A 10,255-nucleotide genomic window follows, 5' to 3' on the forward strand; every position below is an offset into this window, starting at 1 on the left:
CCACCTGATTTTAGGGCTCTCCCTCCCCCGTCTCCCACACACGCTGGATTTCTAGATTCACTGTGTAGTAGTTAAAAGGGGATGGAAGGGCTGCTATTAGACGGAGGTGGTGGGGAAGCCCATTTCTGCCAGTGCAGTTGATCCACCGTACATCTGGATTCAACCCTTAAGCTACCTGAATGTATACTGCACAGTAAATAATATGCCTTGAAGTGGAATATTGTATTACAGCATGTCACATCACAGCCTTAAACAATCTCTACCTTTTATGAAACATGATTATTTCAACTCCCAGTAAATTTGCCACATAGATGAATGGCTTCCATTAAGTGTCCTTGTTTTATTTTGCTTTCATTTGTGCAGATTATTTTTAAAGAGAAATGGAACACAATGGGCTGGGGACTGGCCCATAAAGACTGTAACACTATTAGAGGTTATAGGCTGGTAGATTTTGATGCTGGTGGAGCAGAGAAAGAGGCTACACAAAACAAGTCAATCATGCGGCTCTTCTGCCCTGCCCCTACACACCAAAGCTGATGCATTTGTGGTCTCTTCCTGCAAGCCGAGTCACCAATCAACAGGAATTCTCTATTCCCATATGGTTCTACCTTCCTTTGACACATGCCATAGAGCAGGGGTGTCAAACTCAGGCCCAAGGGCCAAATGCAGCCATCTGGGGCCATGCTCCATTCCCCTGACCTACCCCCATTTTCTCCAACCACCAAACATTTGCTGGTTTTCTGGCTCTTCTCTGTGTGTGCCCATTCTAAAAGACGGGAATGTCTCTCCGAAGGCTCAGTTACTGGCAGTAAGAGTTTTAGGGCATGTGAGGCTTTTCTTCCTGGAATTATACCACTGTTTCTGCTCCTCCTTCAGTCATGGGACCGTTATACTTCCTGTTTCTTTTCTTTACATGGAGAAACAGCACCTGTCCTGAGTAACAGCATTGTTGCGAGTCAAGCCTTTACACAAAGGTTTGACTCTCACATCTAGCTCTGTGTTCACGCCCACTTCCCTCCCCCTAGAAAGTTATTGGTCACCCTGTCGTGATTGGCACAGCCTTCCAGTATAGGCCACCGGGCAGCCAAGTCTAACTGTAAAAAAAACTACCCAAGTCTCTATTTGTTCCTGTATTTTAGTCTCCCCACAAATATACAGGAGAGCAAGGGTTCTTGGTGCTGCCAGCAGACCCCATGACCTTGGCAGACATGCAGAGCAGCAGCCATGGGAGAAACAACGAGCTCCACATTCTCAGCCATGTCGTTGTATCGTTTTTCAGCAACGGCCATCCTGATGACCTGCCACAACTGCAAATAGCAGAGGCAGAAGTGGTGGGAATGGGGAGGCGACACCGCCCCATCGTTGTCACAACCTGATAACCACACCCTTCAGTTCCGCTCATATAAGGCAATATGGCAACAATACACAGGCAGGCAATGGTGGTCTGATGGCGTGAGTAGTAAAAATACTGCATTCCCCCACCCCCCGGCTTAAAATAAAACAGGGGAGGAGAAATTTCGGGAAAGAAACAGTAGAATGACGTCGTCGTGTAAAGCTCCCAGTACATTTCGTGCCTGAGGAAGCACCACAAAATCATCATGTAGAGAAGCCCTTAAGCTAAAATGTTCTGGTATTGGGGTTATTTTGGCCCTACCAGGTTTGCCTTTGGCCTTGCACACCACTGAAATACAGTACCCAAGAGCTTCTCCAAAATGGAATTTGGCCCTCAGGCTGAAAGAGGTTTGACACCCCTATCATAGAGGTAGAACTAGGAAGGTGTCCTTAGCTCCTTAAACGTGTCACAGTATACAACTGGAGGGGCTGAACCCATCTGCTCTTACTTGTCATTGCAGCCCCTGGAGGTTCTTCTGTTCCTTTTTCTAAACAAATCTGGAGCATTGTGCCTCAGAAGTTTCCATCTGGCTTCACTAGATACATTGTGCCCTTTGTGAAGAAGCGCATAACAAAGCTGTCAAATTACAACCCTTCTAACTCCGTAGGTTGGATCCAGGATCTGCCTTCCATGGGCAGAGGGATTCTGCCAATTGAAGGTGTCCCCACCTGACTCTGGGGGATCCCCCCTCTGCACCACAGCTCATCCCATTCAGCAGGGTCCCTGGCCCTCTATATAGCTAGCATTTTCAGAGGGGTGGAGGGTTTGTGTGGGGAGGAAGAGGTGGAGAAGTCTGCTTCTGCTAGTCAAGTTGCACACACCTAAATCTGGTCCCAACCTCATCGCTATGATGCAGGCAGACTAGATGGTGAACAGTAATTCGGATATCCCTGGAATCCATCAAGATGGAGAATCAACATTCATTTGCACATTAAAGCTGTGGAAAGAATAAATGCCCTCCCATTCAATTTGGGATTCGAAGCCCTCCTTCCCAATGTTCTGTTTATTATCCTAGCAACAGAAGAAGGATGAACAGGCCCCATAATAGCCCATCCATTCTGTCACTCAAACCCAGTCCTTTCACGAATCCCATAAAGACTGAAAAATGTATGATGGAAAGAAAATCCCATCTGCTCATAAAAACAACAACAGTGTTCTAAAAACAAATCAGGATTATTGAAAGCCGCGTCTTTATTTTGAGCCTCACAAAAGAGTGGTATGTGAACTTCACAGTCAGTAAGGCAATGACATTGTCGTCTGAGCCATGACGTAGCAATTTGTGCCACTATTATCTACGTATATTGCTCTAATGAGGCTCCAAGAGACGGAAGTGGAACAGTCTCTATTTCTTTGTGCCTTGATTAATTGACCACTGAAACACAAGATTACAGATAGATAATAACTGTCCTCCCTGAGTCCATTTCAGCTTGAAAACAGATTGCCTGATGCCAGAAAGACGTGGATTTGTAATACTGATCTGATTCATTTCCTAGAGGACAAATGTGACTGAAATAGAAAGGAGACCGGATTAATAGGTCATGTCAGAACCATAGCCTCCATATGTTGATATTGTTGGATGACAGGGTCATATACTTATTCTAAGGCAAAAGTGCGCTGAAAGTTCTAGGGAGATTTCAGTGACAGGTTATATCAAACAAGCTGTGAAATATGGCAAAACCTGTTTTAAAAACGTCATGTTTGTGAAAATGTGAGTATCTTTGTCAAAAGTCTATCAGAGGCACATCCTGTTCAAATTCAATCTAGGCTCAGCCGGTGGAGGCTGGTGGCTCCAATGCAAGAGGGGCAGTGAGTCCGCTCCCGGTTTCAATCAGAACCAGTCAGAACTCTAAATGAGCTATCCAAGGTGTTGGAGAGTTCCTTTACAGTTCTGACTGAAACCTGGAGTGGACTCACTGCCCCTCTGACATCGGAGTCACCAGCCTTCACTGGGCTTAGCTATATCATAATTTACAAGAGCCTTCCCCAGCACATCTGGAGGGCAGCAGGTTGGGGTAGGCTCGTGGAGAAAAACCCTATGACCTTGAAAGGTTTTTCTAGTCAATCCTATGGCCATAGAATTGGCCTGTTAGTATGTTTGTTTGTTTTAAAGATGTTTTTGCAAGACCGTCAAACTTACTGTTTCCATCACAACTCTGGATTCTCTTATTTGAATTGCCAAATGTAGCACCTTTGTACTGAATATATATCCTTCCCACCCCCATAGACGGTTTATCCAAAATGGACTGTAACTCTTTTGTTCAGGCAAGGCAGCTTGCACCTGTTTTTGATCAAGCATTTTTAACTCAGTTCTTTTTGGCTCAGAAAGAATCGTTTATGTTCTTGAAATTTCCAGTATCTGGAGGAAATAATTTTTTAAAAAAAGCTCTGTAAGAGAGCACAGGGGATTCTTTGGGTGAGATGTTAACGGTTTTCACCCGAAGAGAGAGAGAGACCTATCAGTAAGTCAGAATTCAAGAAGAAGAAGAAGAAGAAGAAGAAGAAGAAGAAGAAGAAGAAGAAGAAGAAGAAGAAGAAGAAGAAGAAGAAGAAGAAGAAGAAGAAGAGCATACTCTTGTAATAAAAGTAATATTTTGTCTTGTAAACTGCCCAGAGAGTTTCAGCTAGTAGGCAGTATAGGAATGGATGGATGGATGAATATTCTTTCTCTTCTTTTCCCTTTACAAAGTACATTTTATGGCTGGATTCATAGCAATTATGAAAGATTCAATATTCTGTGAAGCTTTGTATTTTTCATCATTGTATTTTTGCTTGTGCTTTGTGAATTTGTGCCAACCAGATTCCCAGAAATTATCGCCAAAATAATGCCATGAACATGGGAGCACTCTCTTATTTTCATGTGCAAGGTGTTTTCAGTAGGAGGGAAAGGAGATGGTCTCAAGCCAAGAGGCAAAACCAGAGAGATGAATGGGGAAAGGGACTAGGGTGCAAGAAATACAGCACCTCCCTGGCTTAGGGTGCTTCCAGGCAGGGGCTTCCCAGTGATACCAATCAGAAACTATTGTGCAGCACGTCCATCTTTTTCTCCTTAATGGATTTTCTGTGGTAAGGTAAAGACTGAAAAAGTGGTGAGGAAACATTGGAGGATTATGAGCGGAAGATGGCAACAAACACCCTGGAAATTCTGTAGATGAGGCAGGATGATGGTGCTATAAATGCCCCATCTGGAAACATCTTCCCTCTCCTACCTCTAGAGGCGCTTCCTGGGGGTCTAACAAAAGAGACTTAGGCCACAATCCTATGGTACCCAGAGAGTATCCCAGACACCATAGGATTGTGCAGGAAAAGCCTTCCAAGGTCTTAGCAACAGCACTGCCCTTGGAGTGGTTTTCCTGACATCAGAGCCCTCCTCTTGGCTTCTCCTAGCCACTGCGTAAGTCTCTATGATGGCTCCCTCTCCTGAGGTTGGACCTCTGACTTTGGGAAGTGGGGGGGGACGAACACCTGCATTGGGGGCTATCAGGGATAGGAGAGGCCATGGATCCAATGGAGCCAACACCCCCTCTACCCCTGCCCATCCCTCCATTTCTGGGGAACATGTAAACTAGCAGAAAAGCTGGCCCAAATGTTTCCATCTCATTGAAAGCAGTAGGAAGGACTGGAGTCCACCCCGCCCATCTGTGGACAGAGAAGAAAGCGTCCTCTTCCTTGCTGACAAGGCATAGAAAGAAACGGAGCCTCTGATATAGGAGTTTCAGGTCATAGTGCATAGGATTGCTCTCTTTGACGGGCAATGTGGCAATGGGATGGGCAATGTGGCCCTCCAGATGTTTTAGCCTATAACTCTCATGATCCTTCACAATTATAAGTTGTAGGTGAAAACATCTGCACAGGTAAGAGAGTGTGTGATGTGGATCCATGACGGGTGACTTTGCAGCACTGAGTTGAGCAGGGCGCTCTCTCAGTGAGAAGAAAAAGATCCATCCCAATCCAAGGCCTGTCAGAATTTGCCAGCCTGGTGACTGGCTGACTGAGGTCTTGTTTGGACGACACGGAAGGGGGAGGGGAGGAGAAGCCTGAAAAGGGCCTCCAGCTGAGGCTGACGCATAATGTCACTGCTCGGCTAGGGGAGGGGAAGAGGAGATCCCCCCACCCCACCCATGGCTTGGCAAAAGGCCCCCAAGCGGCATTCATGATGTTGCCTGGGGTCAAAGTGATTCCTGCTTGAAACATAGTGAAGATCACTGGAATAAAAGCATCATTCACCACAAGTGTGTTTATGAAAGGAATCAGCAGTGTTGTACATATTTCACCAATACTCTTTCTTGCAATATGTCAAGTTTTCTTGGTATTGTGTTTGAATTGTTTTGGCACTGAATATTAACAAGCCTGCAGGAAAATAGCTCCTTGTCTTAACTAATTTGTTGTGACTAGAGATTACTGGTTTCCTCTTCAGGAAAATTGTCTTTAAAGCCTCCCAAAAGCTCTTTGCTTGGAACAGCTAAGTTTGGCCCTGAAAGGAGGAAAGCTAAGATGTTCTTTCCTACAGTAGATGCATGCTACACAACACACACACACACACACACCAATCTCCTTGTATAAGCAAGTGGCCTTCTAAAAATGGAAGCAACAGCAGATTTACATTGGGAATCTATTGTATGTTTAAAATAGAATGGCTTTTTCCATTCTAAAATCAGCTTTCCTGGATCACCACCACCTTTTAATATGTTAATACTAGTTCCAGTTAACATCTGGCTGACATTTGGCTTCCCAGAAGGCTGATATAAATGTGTTTTTTGTTTGGTTTGCAAAATGATCTAAAAATGGAAGAGGCCTCCTAAACATGCTGAGCAGGAAAAAAGAAAAATTAAATAAACCTATGAAATATTATTTCAATAAACCTATGCAATATTATCTCAATCATAAGGCCACAGTCTGTTTAGCAGCTTGAAAGAAACATGGTTTTGTCAGCAGCTGGCTATGCAGACACACCGAGACTATTAGGAACATAGGAATCTGCATTATGGCAAGTCAGACCCCTGATCCATCAAGCCTAATATTGTCAACACTGACTGGCAGCGGTAGCTCACCAGGGTTTCAGGGAGAATTTCCCCCCAGTCCCACTACCTTGAGGTGACGGGAATTGAACCAGAGACCTTCTACATAAGAACATAAGTGCCATGCTGGATCAGACTTAGGGTCCATCTAGCCCCTCTATTCACACAGCGGCCAACCAGCTGTTGACTAGGGACCAACAAAGCAGGACATGGCGCAACAGCTTCCTCCCACCCATGTTCCCCAACAACTGGTGCACACAGATTTACTGTCTTGAATACTGGAGGTAGCATATAAACATCAGGACTAGTAGCCATTGATAGCCTTCTCCTCGAGGAATTTATCTAACCCCCTTTTAAAGCCATCCAAATTGGTGGCCATCACTACATCTTGTGGTAGTGAATTCCATAAATTAACTAAATACTTCCTTTTATTTGTCCTGAATCTCCCTCCAATCAGCTTCATGGGATGACCCTGTGTTCCGGTATTTTGAGAGGGAGAGAAATGCCTCCCTATCCACATTCTCCACACCCTGTAGCCCCTTAATAAGTGCTTAGAGCACTTTTTCTAGCTCTATAATATCTTTTATTAGGTGTGGTGAACAGAACTGGACACAGTAATCTAAGTCTGGTCACGCCATATATTTGTATAAAGGCAGTATGTTACTGGCAGGTTCTTCTTCGAAACCAAGCACTCCAATTCTCCCATTTTGGCTCGGAGGCTTCTAGCATTTACATAGAAATACCTGTACACGGTGTCCCTCCCCAGATGTCTCTGGCATGTCCCTTTTTCACTGTTGCACTTTAGCCTCGTTGATTGACTATCACATTCTATCCTGTACTCATGGCCTATTTGCTCCGCTTCTATATTGGGACAATCAAAAACATTTTCATATTCATCTCCTTCAAATGATTTAACCTGAACTGGATGCTTCACAGGTCCTGTCGGCTTTCCCCCAGGATTTAGTTTAAAAGCTGCTCCACCACCATTTTTATGTTTAGCGCCAGCAGTCTGGTTCTATGTGCTGGTCTGCCACTGAGCCATAGCTCAAATCCCTTCAGCAGTAAATTTCCATCTCGAAGTTCACAAAATAGTGTGCAAGCTAGTCAAAAGATGTGATGGGGCCAGGAAAGAAATAGGGAGGCTAGAGGCTGGGAGGGAAGGGGAAATAGCATAGCAAGGGGAGAGAGAAAGGAGGGGGCTGAGGGGGGAGAAACAGTGAGGTAAAGAGTGGAGGGGGTGAGAAATAGCAAGGCTATTGGTTGGGAAGACATTGGGGACCCCTGTCTTAGCCTCTCAGGCTAAGTGATTTCTGCCTCAAAATGAAAGCATTCCCTTTGAAATCTCTCATACGGCCTGGCCCCGTCTACATGACAACAGGATTGCTCCTCATTAAATATAAACCCAAAATTTTGTTGATTCGAATCTAGGTAAAGAGCATCACACTGCAGCAGCAACAGCGATTTATCTCCTGAATTTTTTTCGTAGTGCAGTTATAAATGCGCACATGTGCATATGCGCATACAGGATGACACGAAGCTCTGGAGTAGAGATGAGGGAAGCTATAAATTTTATATGTGGAGCTTCATAGATTCATATAACAGACAAACCGGGGGGGGGGGAGGAACAAGGTAGCAGAGGAGGATGCGAGCAGAGGACTGAACACATCTCCTGTCTCTCGCTGCCTGTCCCCCACCTTATTTGTTCTCATTTTAAAAGCTCCATCTTCAGCAGGAAGGAATAAGGCAGCCAGAGGACGCGATAGGTGGGAAGCCAGGAAATCAGCCAATCACTTTGTTCTTCCCTCAAAATTACACCCACATTTCAAAATGTGATTTAACTCCCCCAAGGACACAAACATAATGTGGTGCAAACTCGGACATTAAAAACCCGGCGCTATGGCGTATGGACAGCTGCGTCATGCATCCTGAAACACGAATATGTGCATTTAGGTTGGGGTAAACAAGCAGTATAGACAAGCCCTGTGTTTCCCCAGTGTGTGTGTGTGTGTGGGGATGCCACTGCTATGTCGTAACTCATATAGAGCTGAGACCAACCTAGCATCTAACAGTGTACTTTGTCTGCATCCAAGGCCAGCACTGCTGTGGATTCCTCAAGAGCTGCCAGAGACTTGATAGACCTTGATTAATATAATCCCATTAGAGTCTAGGAAGGAACACAGGAAGCAGCCTTATACCAGGTCAGGATATATGTCTATTCCGTGGATCTCCAGAAGGTCTTTCCTTAACTGCTATCTGATCCTTTTAACTTGAGATGCTAAGAATCGAACCTGGGACTTTCTTCAAGCCAAAGGAGGCATTTTACCACTGAGCTATGCCCATGCCCATTCAACTTCCCCGCATAAGCCCCTTATCCAAAGATAGAGAGTTGCAGTGCAGTTACAGAAGGCAACTGGCTCAAATCTAAAAGGGTTGGAGATTCTGTCCAAACAATTGCTATACTCTAAAAGGGCAGCAAATTTAATCGGACAAATCAAATTCTGCTCTGTCTCCTGATGTAAGCAGAGTGCTCTCTGGGTTTTCGTTGTTAAAATTTATAGAGTGATTTGATCACTTGGACCGAGAAAGTTATTTTCATTGGATTGCAAAGGGATGGATTAATGGCAGTGTGTTTGGTTTAGGAAGAGAATTAGCCAGTTCTATTTATACGCAATAGAAGAGGCTCCAGCTTGCTTTTAAATTAGCCATGTTGACTGCACTCCTGACTTAGGCCTCTGTTTTCTTATTAATTCAAAGGATGCCCCTCTCTGTTTAAGGGAGCATATTTTTTTTGCCCTGGAAACTGATGCAGAACCTTCCATTGGATCGCAGCTCCTTCAGTATCTGTATTGCCTTCCCTTTTCCTTCTGGTTACAATTCAAGGTCATGAAAACTTTTTGATTTGCAATGCTCCAAATGGCTTAGTTCTAACACACAGTAGAGATGTCCACTTCTGGCATGTTGCCTCACGATCCTTAAGATCAACAAAAGCACCTTCTTGACTTCACCATCCATAAACCAAGCCCAAACTACAGGACAACAATCTAGAGACAAGGGATGCATTTCCATTTCTGAAGCTGAGCAGGTCTGGACTTGCAAGAACCCCCTATATACCATTATGAGCTCCTTGCAGTGTAAGCAGGATACATCCTTATCATTAGCATCATCAGCATCTAAATAAATACATGTTCAGTAGCCCACAGCCATAGAATTTGGAGACTGATCAGCCCAAGTCAATAGCACTGAAATTCTTTTTTTAGGAGAAGGGGAACAGCTTATAATGGCTGGGGTTAGCAAGTGTGCTAAGGAAATATCTTTTCAGATAATGAGCACAATCCTCCCCCACACAGCAGAGCACCTGTACCATGATAGTACCAGCCTGGCAGACGACCTGAATAGGTTTATCTCATCTTCTCTCGTTTTTTGTCCTCAAAAATGCAATCAAAACCTTAAGTTCTCCCCCACTTTTTTTTTAAAACTGGCTGAGCTTTTTGAGCTTTAAGTTAAGATCATTAGGAAGTTAGGATCATTGTAAACCGCCCAGAGAGCTTTGGCTATTGGTGCGGTATAGAAATGCAATACATAAATAAATAAATAAGTTGAGTCGTCACTAAAAAGGTTCTGATTTGCTGACTAGATCACTGAATTCTGCATATGCTCTGCAAACCCAAGATTCTACTGTAGTAGGTAACATGTAACTAGATTAACGTTACTGATTTTATTTGGAATTCCGAGGGTGGATTGTTTCATTTCCCTTGTTTCCCCCCCTTTTCTTTCCACCCCACAACTTCTTCTTATATTTGGACATTTGGCTGCATCATTTTAAAAGGAAATTCTCACCAAACTTTTC

The sequence above is a fragment of the Elgaria multicarinata genome, chromosome 4 (assembly GCF_023053635.1).
Source record: "Elgaria multicarinata webbii isolate HBS135686 ecotype San Diego chromosome 4, rElgMul1.1.pri, whole genome shotgun sequence".
In the NCBI taxonomy this organism is placed as follows: Eukaryota; Metazoa; Chordata; class Lepidosauria; order Squamata; family Anguidae; genus Elgaria; species Elgaria multicarinata.